The 16,601-nt window shown below is 44.6% G+C and overlaps 1 protein-coding gene, 1 long non-coding RNA gene and 1 pseudogene across 4 annotated transcripts in view; 2 read left to right on the top strand and 1 right to left on the bottom strand.

Moving 5' to 3' along the window:
* LOC129557075 (uncharacterized) overlaps positions 1–16,601 on the bottom strand; it is a 45,958-nt gene that overhangs the window by 20,765 nt on the left and 8,592 nt on the right. For 2 of the 3 annotated variants that reach the window (XR_008686166.2, XR_008686165.2), the window contains exon 3: positions 11,077–11,125. The exons of the other annotated variant lie outside the window; for it this stretch is intronic. This is a non-coding gene — a long non-coding RNA (uncharacterized LOC129557075). The remainder of the gene's footprint in view (positions 1–11,076; positions 11,126–16,601) is intronic. 3 annotated transcript variants of the gene reach the window in all.
* Positions 1–16,601, top strand: part of WDR31 (WD repeat domain 31) — a 39,747-nt gene that overhangs the window by 22,755 nt on the left and 391 nt on the right. The gene's annotated exons all lie outside the window — the stretch shown is intronic.
* Positions 14,948–16,576, top strand: LOC148777505 (cyclin-dependent kinase 4 pseudogene; annotated as a pseudogene).

The raw sequence follows: 16,601 nt of genomic DNA, 5'->3' as shown, positions 1-16,601 counted from the left end.
CCCCAGTGCATTTATTTGTTCAATGAACATCTCATTTTAGAGGCTGTTCCTCTAAAATCACATAAGGGAACCTTCCAAAGACAGTTGACTTTTTTTTCTTTTTTGGCCAAACCACACACATGGCATTCGAGGTCTTAGTTCCCTCACCAGGGATCAAACCCATGTCCCCTGCAGTTGAACTATGGAGTCTCAACCACTGGACCGCCAGAAAAGTCCAGCTTTTTGCTATGAAAGTATTTAAGCCCTTGGAATCTGGCTAATTGCAAATTTTTTAAAAAAAATTCATATATTTACTTATATAAGTTGAAAATATTTATATATTAATATTTAAGGAAAATGCATGGTGATTATTAACGACCTTCTTTTTAAAATATTTATTTGGTTTTTTGGGTGGCTTAAACTATCTTATGAAGACCTTTATTTTTTCTAAAAGGTTAAAAATAACCTGGAAAAGGGTGTTTTCTTTAAAATAGCTACCTGCAAGTATTGTGATTCTGTGAACATCATTGGTATCTCCACAGTATCGGACAAGTCCTGATTATCACTGACTTCCTGAACAATGATTATTAAAGAAGGTTCCTGAAGAATTCTGAGTTTACAGTCACTGAAACAAATAATATCTGATCTTTCAGGACAGCAGCAGAAATGTGCCTTCAGATATGTGTTTTCAACATTGGTATTGAGAGAGATTGTTTTCAGTCTGTAAGGACCTTCATTTTGATACAGGAATTGCAAGTATAGAACTCAAGTCACTTGTTTTCTTAAAATATTTTAACACTGAGAAAAAGGAACTTAGATTTTTCTGATCAGTCTTTTGAAAGAATAATTATTAAAGAGCAGTTTCATCATTCAAAGCACAGCAGAGTGCTAGCTGTTTCTGAAATGGGGGCTTCTTGGCACAGGGTTGGACTGTGAAGAAAGCTGATCGCTGAAGAATTGATGCTTTTGAACTGTGGTGTTGGAGAAGACTCTTGAGAGTCCTTTGTACCGCAAGGAGATCCAACCAGTCCATTCTAAGGGAGATCGATCCTGGGTGTTCATTGGAGGGACTGATGCTAAAGCTTAAACTGCAATACTTTGGCCACCTCATGTGACGAGTTGACTCACTGGAAAAGACTCTGATGCTGGGAAAGGTTGGGGGCGGGAGAAGAAGGGGACGACCGAGAATGAGATGGCTGGATGGCATCACCGACTCTGTGGACATGAGTTTGAGTGAGCTCCGGGAGTTGGTGATGGACAGGGAGGCCTGGCGTTCTGTGATTCATGGGGTCGTGGAGAGTCGGACACGACTGAGCGACTGAACTGAACTGAACTGAACTGGCACACGGTTTCCGGCTAAGACAGCATTCCCAGCTAGGCATGGCCATGAGAATAAGCTGGTGTCAGTGGATTGGGAGAGGCAGTGATGTGTGTGTGTAACTTCCACCTTATTAGCACAAAAGGCACATGTTTGTCCAGGACTTGACCTCTGGGTCCCTTCCCACTTGGTATGATGCAGACTGCCAGGAACAGCTTCAGCTATTCAGATAAGGATAGGATGGGACAGCAAGAAAGGAGGAACCAGGGCCCCAGATAACCTCCAGGAACTGGTCTGTTCCAACAGCCTGACTAGTTGGACTGTGACTTGAAAGAGAACGTCATTCTCTTTAAGTCACTATATATGTATATATATATATTTAAATTTTTTTAGTTCAAGTTTAGCTATCACAAAGTTTCAAATGTCTTAACTTTATAGCTGGTTGAATTTTCATGAACTGAACACACGCTGGTAACCTAGACCAATAAGTATGATACATCCAGGGACCCAGATGGCCTCCCACGTACACCCCTCCAGAATATGTGCTCAGGAATTTGTCACAATGTAAATTGGTTTTGTATGCTTTTCTACTTGATATAAAATCATATTGTAGTAGATGGAAGGTGTGGCCACAAATTTCTCCCATCCCTGTACATGTGACCCTTTGTCAAGTAACTTATCATTAACCAATCAGTTCAGTTCAGCTCAGTCACTCGGTTGTGTCCAACTCCTTGCAACCCCATGGCTGCAGCATGCCAGGCCTCCCTGTCCATCACCAACTCCCGGAGATAATTCAAACTCATGTCCATTGAATCGGTGATGCCATCCAACCATCTCATCCTCTGTCATCCCCTTCCCCTCTTGCCTTCAATCTTTCCCAGTATAGGGCCTTTTCAAATGAGTCAGTTCTTTGCATCAGGTGGCCAAAGTATTGGAATTTCAGCTTCAGCATCAGTCCTTCCAATTAATATTCAGGACTGATTTCCTTTAGGATGGACTGGTTGGATCTCCTTGCTGTCCAAGGGACTCTCAAGAGTCTTCTCCAACACCACAGTTCAAAAGCATCAGTTCTTCAGCACTCAGCTTTCTTTCTAGTCCAACTCTCACATACATACATGACTACTGGAAAAACCATAGCTTTGACTAGACGGACCTTTGTTGGCAAAGTAATGTCTCTGCTTTTTGATGTGCTGTCTAGGTTGGTCATAACTTTTCTTCCAAGGAGCAAGCGTCTTTGAATTTCATGGCTGCAGTCACCATCTGCAGTGATTCTGGAGCCCAAAAAAATAAAGTCTGACACTGTTTCCACTGTTTCCCCATCTATTTCCCATGAAGTGATAAAACCAGATGCCATGATCTTAGTTTTCTGAATGTTGAGTTTTAAGCCAGCTTTTTCACTCTCCTCTTTCACTTTCATCAAGAGGCTCTTCAGTTCCTCTTCACTTTCTGCCATAGGGGTGGTGTCATCTGCATATCTGAGGCTATTGATATTTCTCCCGGCAATCTTGATTCCAGCTTGTGCTTCATCCAGTCCAGCATTTCTCAGGATGTACTCTGCATATAAGTTAAATAAACAGGGTGACAATATACAGCCTTGACATACTCCTTTCCCTATTTGGAACCAGTCTGTTGTTCCATGTCCAGTTCTAACTGTTGCTTCCTGACCTGCCTAAAGATTTCTCAGGAAGCAGGTCAGGTGGTCTGGTATTCCCATCTCTTTAAGAATTTTCCAGTTGGTTGTGATCCACACACTTAAAGGCTTTGGCATCGTCAATAAAGTAGATGTTTTTCTGGAACTCTCTTGCTTTTTCAGTGATCCAACAGAGGTTGGCAATTTGATCTCTGGTTCCTCTGCCTTTTCTAAATCCAGCTTGAACATCTGGAAGTTCACGGTTCACGTACTGTTGAAGCCTGGCTTGGAGAATTTTGAGCATTACTTTGCTAGCGTGTGAGAGGAGTGCAATTGTGTGGTAATTTGAGCATTCTTTGGCATTGCCTTTCTTTGGGACTGGAATGAAAACTAACCTTTTCCAGTCCTGTGTCCACTGCTGAGTATTCCAAATTTTCTGACATATTGAGTGCAGCACTTTCACAGCAGCATCTTTTAGGGTGTGAAATAACTCAACTGGAATTCCATCACCTCCACTTGACTTCTCATTCCAGAATGTCTGACTCTAGTCCAGTGATCACTCCATCATTGTTATATGGGTCATGAAGATTTTTTTTGTATAGTTCTTCTGTGTATTTTTGCCACCTCTTCTTAATATCTTCTGCTTCTATTCAATTCAGTTCAGTTCAGTCACTCAGTTGTGTCCGACTCTTTGCGACCCCATGAACTGCAGCACGCCAGGCCTGCCTGTCCATCACCAACACCTGGAGTTCACTCAAACTTATGTCCATCGAGTCGGTGATGCCATCCAGCCATCTCATTCTCTGTCGTCCCCTTCTCCTCCTGCCCCCAATCCCTCCCAGCATCAGAGTCTTTTCCAGTGAGTCAACTCTTCTCATGAGGTGGCCAAAGTATTGGAGTTTCAGCTTTAGCATCAGTCCTTCCAATGAACACCCAGGACTGATCTCCTTTAGAATGGACTGGTTGGATTTTCTTGCAGTCCAAGGGACTCTCAAGAGTCTTCTCCAAAACCACAGTTCAAAAGCATCAATTCTTTGGCGATGAGCTTTCTTCACAGTCCAATCCATACATGACCACGGGAAAAACCATAGCCTTGACTGGAGGCACCTTGGTTGGCAAAGTAATGTCTCTGCTTTTTAATATGCTGTCTATGTTGGTCATAACTTTCCTTCCAAGGAGTAAGCGTCTTTTAATTTCATGGCTGCAATCAGCATCTGCAGTGCTTCTATTAGGTCCATACTATTTCTGTCCTTTATCGAGCCCATCTTTGCATGAAATGTTCCCTTGGTGTCTCTAATTTTCTTGAAGATATCTCTAGTCTTTCCCATTCTATTGTTTCCCTCTATTTCTTTGCGCTGATCACTGAAGAAGACTTTCTTATCTCTCCTTGCTATTCTTTGGAACTCTGCATTCAAATGGGTATATCTTTCCTTTTCTCCTTTGTATTTCGCTTCGCTTCTTTTCATGGCTATTTGTAAGGCCTCCTCAGACAACCATTTTGCCTTTTTCATTTCTTTTCCTTGGGGATGGTCTTGATCCCTGCCTTCTATACAGTGTCACAAACCTCCGTCCATAGTTCTTCAGGCACTCTATCTGATCTAATCCCTTGAATCTATTTGTCACTTCCACTGTATTATCAAAAGGGATTTGATTTAGGTCATACTTGAATGGTCTAGTGGTTTTCCCTGGGAAATGGGAAAATGGGAAACTAGCTTACGACTTCTAGCCCACATGTCCTCCTCCACTCCTGTGCTCTTACTCCGTCCGTTCCATTCCGTTGCTCAGTCGTGTCCGACTCTATGCGACCCCATGGACTGTAGCCTACCAGGCTTCTCCGTCCATGGGATTCTCCAGGCAAGAATACTGGAGTGGGTTACCGGTTCCTTCTCCAGGGGATCTTCCCGACCCAGGGATTGAACCCGGGTCTCCCGCATTAGAGGCAGACGCTTTAACCTCTGAGGCACTTTCTTCAATTTAAGTCTGAATTTGGCAATACTATCCTGAGTGTGGCAATAATGGTAATCTATTATAATTAATCAGTTCAGTTCAGTTCAGTTCAGTCGCTCAGTCGTGTCCGACTCTCCGCGACCCCATGAACCACAGCACGCCAGGCCTCCCTGTCCATCACCAACTCCCGGAGTTCACTCAAACTCATGTCCACAGAGTCGGTGATGCCATCCAACCATCTCATCCTCTTTTGTCCCCTTCTCCTCCCGCCCCCAATCCTTCCCAGCATCAGAGTCTTTTCCAGTGAGTCAGCTCGTCGCATGAGGTAGACAAAGTATTGGAGTTTCAGCTTTAGCATCAGTCCTTCCAATGAACACCCAGGATTGATCTCCTTTAGAATGGACTGGTTGGATCTCCTTGCAGTCCAAGGGACTCTCAAGAGTCTTCTCCAGTACACAGTTAGAAAGCATCAATTCTTCGGCGATCAGCTTTCTTCACAGTCCAACTCTCACATCCATACATGACCACGGGAAAAACCATAGCCTTGACTAGATGGACCTTGGTTGGCAAAGTAATGTCTCTGCTTTTTAATATGCTATCTAGGTTGGTCATAACTTTCCTTCCAAGGAGTAAGCGTCTTTTAATTTCATGGCTGCAATCAGCATCTGCAGTGATTTTGGAGCCCCCCCAAATAAAGCCTGACACTGTTTCCACTGTTTCCCCATCTATTTGCACGAAGTGATGGGGCCAGATGCCATGATCTTCGTTTTCTGAATGTTGAGCTTCAAGCCAAACTTTTCACTCTCCTCTTTCACCCTCATCAAGAGGCCTTTGAGTTCCTCTTCACTTTCTGCCATAATGGTAGTGTCATCTGCATATCTGAGGTTATTGATATTTCTCCCAGCAATCTTGATTCCAGCTTGTGCTTCTTCCAGCCCAGCGTTCCTCATGATGTACTCTGCATATAAATTAAATAAGCAGGGTGACAATATACAACCTTGACGTACTCCTTTTCCTATTTGGAAACAGTCTGTTGTTCCATGTCCAGTTCTAACTGTTGCTTCCTGACCTGCATACAGGTTTCTCAAGAGGCAGGTCAGGTGGTCTGGTATTCCCATCTCTTTCAGAATGTTCCATAGTCTATTGTGATCCACACAGTTAAAGGCTTTGGCATAGTCGATGAAGCAGAAATTGTGTTTTTCTGGAACTCTCTTACTTTTTCGATCATCCAGTGGATGTTGGCAACTTGATCTCTGGTTCCTCTGCCTTTTCTAAAACCTGCTTGAACATCTGGGAGTTCACGGTTCACATATTGCTGAAGCCTGGCTTGGAGAATTTTGAGCTTGACTTTACTAGCGTGTGAGATGAGTGCAATTGTGCGGTAGTTTGAGCATTCTTTGGCATTCCCTTTCTTTGGGATTGGAATGAAGACTGACCTTTTCCAGTCCTGTGGCCACTGCTGAGTTTTCCAAATTTGCTGGCATATTGAGTGCAGCACTTGCACAGCATCAGATGGAGTCTATTTTTTCCACTCCTTGAATCTGCGACGGTCTTTGACTAGGCTGACCAACAGAATGCAAAGGAACAAATGCTATGCGAGTCTGAGGTTTGGCCTTAGAACTTGCAGCTTCACTTTCACCCTCTTCGAATGTTCCTCCTAGGCCTCCACACCAGAGAGGTGACTGAGGCCCTGTGGGAAAGAACCCAGAACCACCACACAGGTGAACAAGGGCCTTCTAGCCCTGCCAAACCCACAACCGAATGCAGCCACAGATGACATCAGAAGAGAAACTGGACAAGTAGCCACTCAATCATGAAGAACAACCAGTTTTAAGACGCTAAGTTTGGGAACAGCTTGTTACATAGCAGTGGAGCTAAGTGAAACAGTTTGTGCTCTAATCTTGAGCCAAGTTTCTTTGGTTCAACATGTTTGTGAGATAGATTCATATTGTTGGATAGTATTGTATTGTGTGACAATATTATAATTTATCCACTTAACTACTGATGGGCATATGGGAAGTTTCTAGTTTGGGATGCTTATAAATAGTGCTGCTATGAACATTCTATTAATAAGTCATGTGATGAAATCTGCCTGCATTTGTGTTCACTGTATAAGCAGTGGAGGCCTTTCTGAGCCATAGTGTATCTTACATGATCAGCTTTAGTAGATACCACCTCTTTTCCAAAAAGTTTGTCCCAGTTCACATTCCCACCAGCTGTAAGACATTTAGCAGAGTTTCAGTTCCGTATTCTTGCTAATACTTTGTGTTCTTAAACTTTCCTTAAAACTCTCAGCTTTAAAGATGAGTGCAGGGACTTAGCTGGTGGTCCAGTGGCTAAGACTGCACTCCCAGTCCAGGTTTGGTCCCTGGTGAGGGAACTAGATCCCACAGGCTGCAACTCAGACTCAAAGTATAAATAAGAAAATGAGTGTGTAAATGAAGGCCGAGCTAGGGAGGTGTCAGCCCCGTGGGCCAACATGAGAGAGAAGCTGGACCGACTGGTTTTGATTCTCCCATTCTTCCTGACACGGCCAGTTGAGAGGCCAGAATTTAAAACAGAATCTTATATGCTCTATACTTTGCAAACCACTTTCACAACCGTAATTTCGTCTGAGTCTCCTAATAAAATAACCCTGGTATCAGCTAGCACTGCATATCCAGGTGCTGAACTCAGTCTATCCAGAAATATTCCTTTGGAAACCGGCCACTTTATATGACTGATAACCTTGCTGACATTTAAAATGAGGCTGCATGGAACGTTGTCTATGATTCACCCTAAGTGAAAAACACAGGTGACAGAACAGCCCCATACAGCCTCATCCTATTTCGGTAAAAATATATCTGCATATATGTCTGTACATTCGTAGATGAAGGTCTGGAAGAAATAGAGCAAAAATGTTAACGGTATTATCTCTGAGTATTGAGCTTAAAGATGAATTTATTTTCTACTTTGTGCCTGTATTTTTTTATAATGAGGATGAATTAGTTTCATTTTTTAAGTTTAATTATTTCTGAAAACAATAACACATTTATATAGTCATAGTCAAGAGTACAAGAGGTTACACAGCAGTCTCCTTCTCATCCACATCTGCCCTCCATCTGGCTCCCTCGAGAGGTAACCAGTGTTCAGCATCTGCAGAACCTTTTCAGAGATGTTTCATGCATACACTACAAGCAAACACGTAAATTTAATTCTTCTGGCACTTTTATGATAAAAAAGACTATTTTCATTTTGAAGAAAACGTAGAATGTGTTATGATGTGGAAAGATAAGTAGAAAGACTACAAAACAGTGCATAGAGTAAGACATTTTATAATGGTGGTGGTTTAGTTGCTCAGTCGTGTCTGACTCTTGTGACCCATGAACTGTAGCCTGCCAGGCTCCTCTGTCCATGGGTTTCTCCAGGCAAGAATACTGGAGTGGGTTGACACTTCTCCAGGGGATCTTCCTGACCCAGGAATCGAACCTGGGTCTTCCTCATTGCAGGCAGGTTCTTTACCAACTGAGCTACAAGGGAAGCACCTGTTTTATAATAATTTATAAAAAAAATTTATATTTAAAATACTAAAAGGCTATCTACCCAAATGTCTTGGTGGTCACTTCTGTGTGTAGGAATTTGGGTGAATTTATTTTCTCCTTATAGGCGGGATGTGGCCTGGGTTTAGGGTGTGGATTCCAGTACCACAATCCTGGTTCAGATCCCAGTCAGCCTCTTCTTAGCCTCACAGACCTGGGGCTAGGGACCTACCTGTGTCTCAGTGCCTTCACCTGTGAAATGAAGATTATATGATGGTAACACCTGCTCACAGAGTGTCACCAGAAATGTCACAGATTCAGGTAGAGCCCCTTAAATAGTGCCTAGCATTGTTCCTTAGTATCGTATTATTATTCATCTGAGTCACCTAATTTTTCCATATTGGACATGTATTACAATAAAAGTTAAAGAGTAAATTCCCACGAGAGAATGGAAACAGATGTAGAGGCAAGCACCGATGAGAAAGTGCCACAGAAAAGCTTGCAGACCATGAGGTCCTGTGGGCCCACCAAGGAGGGTGGGGCCCGGCTTCCTGATTTTGACTGACAGCCCCGTGAGAGGGTCCCTTTGCCGGTGCTGCCCGCTGAGCACTCTAAGAGCAGAGATGGACTTTGGCCATCTCTCTCCGGGCATTTGGAGAAGGCTTTGAGACCTTCCCGGAAACTCCCCCGCCCCTTCCTTACATAAACAACCTCTCGCAACTCTTTGCCATTGTCTGCCTTCCTGGCAGGGGTCATGTGAGGAAAGATTTCTGAGTCAGTGTGAGGTCTTACCTGGCTGTGCCTGGCCCAACTCATACCAAGGAGCTTCGAGGGACCATGACTACCACTCCAATGTGGCAGAAGGTCTGGGGGTTTGGAGAATGAGATGCTTCACAGCCCAGCTGGAGAAAGAACTGTCTCATTGCAGTTTTGAGTTTCTAAACACACCAGGCAGCATGGGTAGGAGGCCTGCTGTCCTTTGTCCCTAGGAGGAGCCCTCTGCCTGGGGCAGAGCGGGGAGGGGAAGACAGACTGTTAGGAGCCCTAACATCTGAGTAGCCAGGATAGGCCTGAGACCTTGCTTAGGCCTAAGTTTTAATTTCCTGGAGAGAGGGTGGAGGCTAAGTCCACAGAAACTCCTCCCTAAGAAGATCCCGCCGGCGCCAAAATCAAGAAACTCCTCCCTAGAAAAGTCCCGCCGGCGCCAAAAGTCGAGCCAATCAGAGTAAAAAGGGAAATCCCCCAGAAAAACCCCGCGCGCGTATAAACTGGCCAATGAGCTTCCGTGCGTGCATAAACTGGCCAATGAGCTTCTGCCAGCTTGATCTTTTGAACAGAAATAGGTGCTTATGTAACCTGAGATTATAAAAACCGCTGTGACCTGGGCTCGGGGCTCTTGTCCCACTCCACTGCGCTGGAGGAGGTATGAGCCCTAGCTCGAGCTAGAAATAAACCCCATTCTTGCTTTTGCATTGCTGCGAGTGTCTTATTCTACCAGTATGGGGGAACTGGACTCAGGGCATAACAAGACAAAGGGAGGGCCAGAAAGCCCAGGGCTGGGAGCTGGAGGCCCTGGGGTCAGCCTTAGCTTGCACATTTCAAAAACTGATGCTTGCTGGGGAAAATTCTCAATTTCGTCAAAATCCAGTCACTCGTTACAGAACCCCACGAGTTGATCTGGGAATACAATGCCAGGTGTGACCTGCCTGGCGAGAGTAATTTTTATATTTGAAAGAATATCTGGATCTTGTGTAGTTCCTGCTAAGTCTGAGGTAAATGAAGTTTGGGAAATAGTGCAAATCAATGTTTCTAGCTTTATTCAATTGGTACATTTTAAAATCGTGGTCCAGTGTTTAAATCCTTGCCTTCCAATACAGTGGGTGCAGATTCGATCCCTGGTTGGGGAACTAACATCCCATTTGCATCACAGTCAAAAAGCCAAACCATCAAACAGAAGCAGTATTGGTCGGCTCTCCCTTGAGCCAACCCACAGTTCTAACAGCGTGTCCCGCTCTAATAAATGCCGGTCTCCTCTCATTCCACCTCATGTATGGAAATTTTTTCCAACCCACACACAGACCACGACAAACCCTGCAAGCTGCAGGGGGCAGCCAAAAATAAAACAGAAACAATTGTGTAATAAACTCAATAAAGACTTTAAAATGGTCCACATAAAAAAAATCCTTAAAAAAATAGAGTAATATAATAGTTCATAATCCTTACCCACAATCCTAAAATTCCCACACTCTGGAAACAAAGTATGTTAGTTGCTCAGTCGTGTCCGATTCTGTGCAATCCCATGGAGCCCACCAGGCTCCTCTGTCCATGAAATTCTCCAGGCAAGAATACTGGAGTGGGTTGCCATTTCTTTCTCCAAAGGTTTTCTTATTAAATTTGGTGCCAAAATTGATCTGACCTGATGGTGCTTATTCTTTCAGCTTTCACTCTATAATAAATTGCAGAATATCAGTACATTTTATTACAGTGTGCTGCCTCAGATCTCACTAGTATATGGTCAGTGCATCATGTTATGTTCCTAAAATATGAAAAATTCTGAGTCCTAAAACACATCCGGCCCCAAGGGTTTTGCATAAGGATTGTGGCTTGTAAAACAGATTCAGATGCTGCACAAAGGAGATGCAGAGGAGATGTCCATTCCCACGCTGAGATTTACGCAGCCCTACCTGAAACATCTTCTTCTTGGTGTCAGGTCCATGGGAAGTCTTCAGGAATCTGAAGATGAATATACTCAGGATGAGTCAAGTAGCATGTATTGGGGATATTTTTTCCTAAAATAGTCCTCCTCATACTTAGTGTGTCTCTGAATTTCCCTGGGGATCTTGTAAAAATGCAAATTCTGACTTAGTAGGTCTGGAGTGGGCCTGAGCTTTGGCATTCCTCTCAATCTACAGGTACGGTCTCTGCAGCTGGGACTTTTCTAGGTTCTGGGTGGGCCTAAGGCCAGGCACCGAGTGACAAACATGTGGTGCCCCACAGGGAGAGCTGCCCCTGCCCTTGTGGGGTGGGGTCTCACTCAACCCTGATCATCAGACCCAAACCTGCCTTGTTACCGCCTTTACTCCCTCTTCCACTGCCTGTTTACTGCCTCCTGCTGCCTCTTCCTCCCCACATGGTTCATGCCACCTTCTGCCTCCACGCCAGATCTTGGCTGGGCTCCAGCACGTCTCATGACTCTTCACTCACCCAGTTTCAAGGGACTGCTTAGACAAGGTGCTTTTCCAGCTGACTGACCTCACTTCCCAAGCATGAACTAAGTTTGTTCAACTCTCAAATTCCTGAGATGCCTCACTATCTCTCCTGGGTAAATCCCCGGAAAATTTTCCACTGTTTGCAAAGTACTCCCTAGCCCCGACCACCCAGAGACATTGTGATAGCGCCTTTGCTCACTAGACAAGAAGTGGCCCGGGAAAGGGCCGTGCTTGGACGAGATGTTTCTGTGTCAGCGCTTGCAATGCCGACTTCTTACACACCTGCCTTCCTTTTCTCCTTAAGTTCTGGATTCCCTAGTTGCAGAAAACTCAAACTTCCTTATTTTCCAAGTGAATTCCCCTACTCCAGAAGTGAAACCATTAGGGGACTCCGCTCCAGTCCTTTATGTCTCAGGACAGAAAGAATTCAGCAAGAGGCAAAGTAATAGATAAAAAGTGATTTATTAGAATAGGACTCTTATGAGGCTTACAATTGGTTGGTGAGAGGGTGCCACCTCAAGAACTCCATGGCTTATGTTTTTATAATCAAAGGAAATGTGGGGAGGGGAAAAAGACCGCTTTCTTTCTCATTCTTCAATAGATGTCACATTTCCATCATCAACCCCTCCTCCAGGTTGGGTAGGGGAATTTTCTTGTCCCTACATGGTCAAGCTGGCACTACGGAAAAATTACTTCACGTCTCAGTACAATGAAGGTCTTTCACTTTGAATTGTCACCTTTCCATAAATCGTTGTTTTTAATGTGTGCAAACAGCGTGTCCTAGGAGTCATTAACTTACTGAACTCATTGGGCAAGATGTGGGTCTCATGCCACCATTGTGTTGTTTTGGCCATGCTTCTGCTGCGTGGTTTCTTTTGCTACGCAAGCCTACTTGATTTTACGATTAATCAAATCTGATTGCTTAAGTGATCATTAACTTTCTATAGCCCCCCAAAGTCCCTTAATATTCCTTCTCTATCTATGATCCCCTAATGAAATTTCTGAGCTAACTATTTGATTATCCTACTTTGTCCCTATCAAAAATAATACATATTTATTAATAAAAGTTTAAAAAATATAGATAAGAAGAAAATGACAATACCAGTAAGCCTAGCACACAGAGATAACCATTGTGACATTTTGTCTCATGGCCTTCAGCCTTTCCAAGTTGTGTTTTACAAAATCTGACTCACACATGTAATATTTTGTAAACTGCCTTGCCCCCTCCATTTATAGTATACTGCGATCATTTTCACAAGTCAATAAAAATTCTTCCACAATATCATTTTAAATGACTGTACAGTTTTCCACTTAACTGATGTGCTATAGTTGGCTCTATTTTTTAAAAAATTAATTTGTAGTTAAAACTGCAATGAACATCCTCACTTAACCAAAAGAAATAGGTATATCCTGATTGTGACGGATTCTGATGTGTCTGTAGTTCTCACACCAGCTGGGTGTACCGTTCAACTCAGTTCTGACCCTTCCCATCTGGAGAAAGCATCAGATCCCACAGCTTACAGGTTCAGTGTCACGAGACTGCCTCCCCTCCACACACACTTCAGATATCAATTGAAAGTCCACGTAGTTCCTTGTGCTTCTGACCAATTGGCTATAGATCAGAGGTTCCCATGACCCCGTCCTTGGGTTTAATTAATTTGCTAGAGCAACTCACAGGACTGAGAAATACTTGCTTCCACTTACCTTATATAGGTAATTATAAGGTAGCATATTATAAAGGATATTATGAAGGATATAGATGAGCATATGTACGTCTAGTCAAAGCTATGGTTTTTCTAGTAGTCATGAACAGATGGGAGAGTTGTACCATAAAGAAGGCTGAGACCAAAGAATTGATGCTCTTGAACTTTGGTGCTGGAGAAGACCCTTGAGAGTCCCTTGGATAGCAAGGAGATCAAACCAGTCAATCCTAAAGGAAATCAACCCTGAATATTCATTGAAAGGACTGACTGATGCTGAAGCTGAAGCTCCAATATTTTGGCCACTTGATGCAAAGAGCCAACTCATTGGAAAAGACCTTGATGCTGGGAAATATGAGGGCAAGAGGAGAAGGAGGCTGACAGAGGATGAGATGGTTGGATGGCACCACTGACTCAACGAACATAAATTTGAGCAAACCCTGGGAGATAGTGAAGGACAGGGAAACCTGGCATTCTACAGTCCATTTATTTAGTCACAAAGTCGGACACAACTTAGCGACTGATCAACAACAACAGATGAACAGCCAGATGGGGGAGATGCATAGGACAAGGTATGAGGGAGGACGAGGTAAGAGGGAGGACAAGGTATGAGGGAGGACGAGGTAAGAGGGGAGGACGAGGTAAGAGGGAGGACGAGGTAAGAGGGAGGACGAGGTATGAGGGAGGACGAGGTAACAGGGAGGATGAGGTAAGAGGGAGGACGAGGTATGAGGGAGGACTCGGTATGAGGGGAGGACAAGGTATGAGGGAGGACACGGTAAGAGGGAGGACGAGGTAAGAGGGAAGGGCTGTGGAACTCACATACCCTCTCAAAGCACACCATTCTCCTAGCACTTGATGTGTTCATCAGTCCAGAAGCTCTCTGAACTCTCTCCTTTTGGATTTTTATGAGGCTCCATTACACAGCCATGATTAATTAAATCATTGGCCATTGGTGATGGAACTTAATCTCTAGCTCCTTTCCCCTCCCAGGAGGTGGAGGGTTAAAGTTAGGGTTGTAAGGACCAGACTGAAAACTCAGACACAAAATCATAAAGTTTTTCCCTTGGTAACAAGCCCTGTCCTCAGGTTATCTGTGGTATTTTGAAAGTTACCTCATTAACATAACAAAGACACCTTTATTGTCCTCAATCACTTAGAACATTCCAAGGGTTTTAGGAATCTGCACCAGGAACAGAATGAAGGCCAAATATACAATTCTTCCTATAATTCACAATATCACACATATCTTTTGGATACTTCCAGGAAATTATATTATTATGTCAAATTGTATAAACTTCATGATAAACACATGATTTTCATGTGGCCAAACCGGAAAGCATGGCTTCCAAACTTTCAAATACAAACCAGGTCTTCTGGGCTTAATCAATGTTTTGAATTCTCACTAAACTTAGTTAACCAGAAATGGAAAGTAGGGCATTCCAGGGCTGAAAGGGAATTCCAGGCCACCAGGTCAAGCTGTGAGACATCCCTCTGTCTCCTGATCAGACAGTGGAAAAATGCTTCCCAAAGAACACAGCTATTTTTCAGACAATTCTAGGCTTATCTAAATCCTGCAATCATTTTGGCATTTATTTTTCCATCCAATGTTTATATATTTAAAATGAAGGGATTGGGGGAATTCCCTGGGGCCCAGTGGTTAGGACTCCAAACTTCCACTGGAGGGGGCCCAGGTTCTATCCCTGGTGAGGGAACTAAGATCCTGCATGCCTTGAGGCACAGCCAAAAACAAAAACAAGGGAGTTAGATCAATAAGGGAATTGTTGGGCAGCTGGCCACTCGGTGAGGGTGGTGGTAAAGGGGACGGCTTTAGCTTTGGCCTGCGTCTATAGTAGACCCCTGGGGGTGACAGTTGATCCCCAACTGCAAGGAGATCAAACCAGTCATCCTAAAGGAAATCAGTCCTGAATATTCACTGAAAGACTAATGCTAAAGTTGAAACTCCAATACTTTGGCCACCTGATGTGAAGAGCTGACTCACTGGAAAAGACCCTGATGCTGGGAAAGATTGAAGGCAGGAGGAGAAGGGGATGACAGAGGATTGAGATGGTTGGATAGCATCACTGACTCCATCGACATGAATCTGAGAAAGCTCCAGAAGTTGATGATGGACAGAAAAGCCTGGCAAGCTATAGTCCACGGGGTCGCAAAGAGTCGGACATGACTGAGCGACTGAACTGAGCATCCAGCTGCTTGCCCAGGACAGAGCTCAAGTGAATGGCACCTCAGGAGCTGGACCTGTACCTCTCAACATGGGGCAAGGGGTCTCCTCTGGTTTGAGAATGGCTACCCTTCAAGATGAGCCAGTCGCTGAGATTAGTGTTGGTGCCTATGGGATGGTGTACAAGGCCCATGATCCCCACAGTGGCCACTCTGCAGCCCTCAAGAGCATATGAGTGCCCTGGAGGGGGCCTACTGGACACCTGTGCCACAGCCTGAACTGATCGGGAGACCAAAGTGGTCCTGGGGTGTGAATATGTGGACCAAGGCCTGTGGTCCAGGACAAGGCACCCCCCCCCGCAGGACAAGGCACCCCCCCCCAGGCTTACCCGTGGAGACCATCGAGGGTCTGAAGGCACCACCTTCTCAGAGGCCTAGATTTCCTTCATGCCCACATCTTCATTCACCAAGACCTGAAGCAGAGAGCATTCAGGTGCCAAGTGGTGGACTTTGGCCTGGCCAGAATCTGCAGCTTCCAGCTGGCACTTATATCTGGGGTTGTTACACTCTGGTATCCAGAAGTTCTTTTACTTCCTACATATGCAATACCTGTGGACGTGGGGAACGTTGGCCGTATCTCCGCAGAGATGCTTCCTCAAAGGCCTATCTACTGTGGAACCTGTGAAGCTGACCAGTTAGGCAAAACCTTTGACCTGACTGGACTGTCCCCAGAGGACGACAGGCCCTGAGAAGTGTCTCTACCCCATGGAGCCCTTTCCCCCAGAAGGCCTCGAGCCCCTAGTCGGTGGTACCTGAGGCTGCGGAGTCTGGAGCACAGCTCCTCCAGAGATGCTGGAGATGCTGACTCTTAACCCACACCAGCGAATCTCTGACTTCCGAGCCCAGAGGCGCTCTTATCTACACGGCGACCCAGGGTGAGCAATGGGAATGGTTGCATCAGAACCCAGAGAGGAGACACTGACATTTCCCTTCCTTTGAATCCTGGAGTGTGACCTCTGCCTCGGTCTCTGAGGCTTCAAAGACTGGAGACTTCCTCCAGTTTTTAATAGAGACTATTTTGCTACCTTAATGACATTCCCCTCCAACCCCTCCTTTTTT

Source organism: Moschus berezovskii, chromosome 7 (genome assembly GCF_049115385.1).
Source record: "Moschus berezovskii isolate FMDL1 chromosome 7, NW_MosBer_1.0, whole genome shotgun sequence".
Lineage (NCBI taxonomy): Eukaryota > Metazoa > Chordata > Mammalia > Artiodactyla > Moschidae > Moschus > Moschus berezovskii.
Note: the sequence above shows the minus strand (reverse complement) of the source record. Positions and strands in the feature narration are given on the sequence as shown.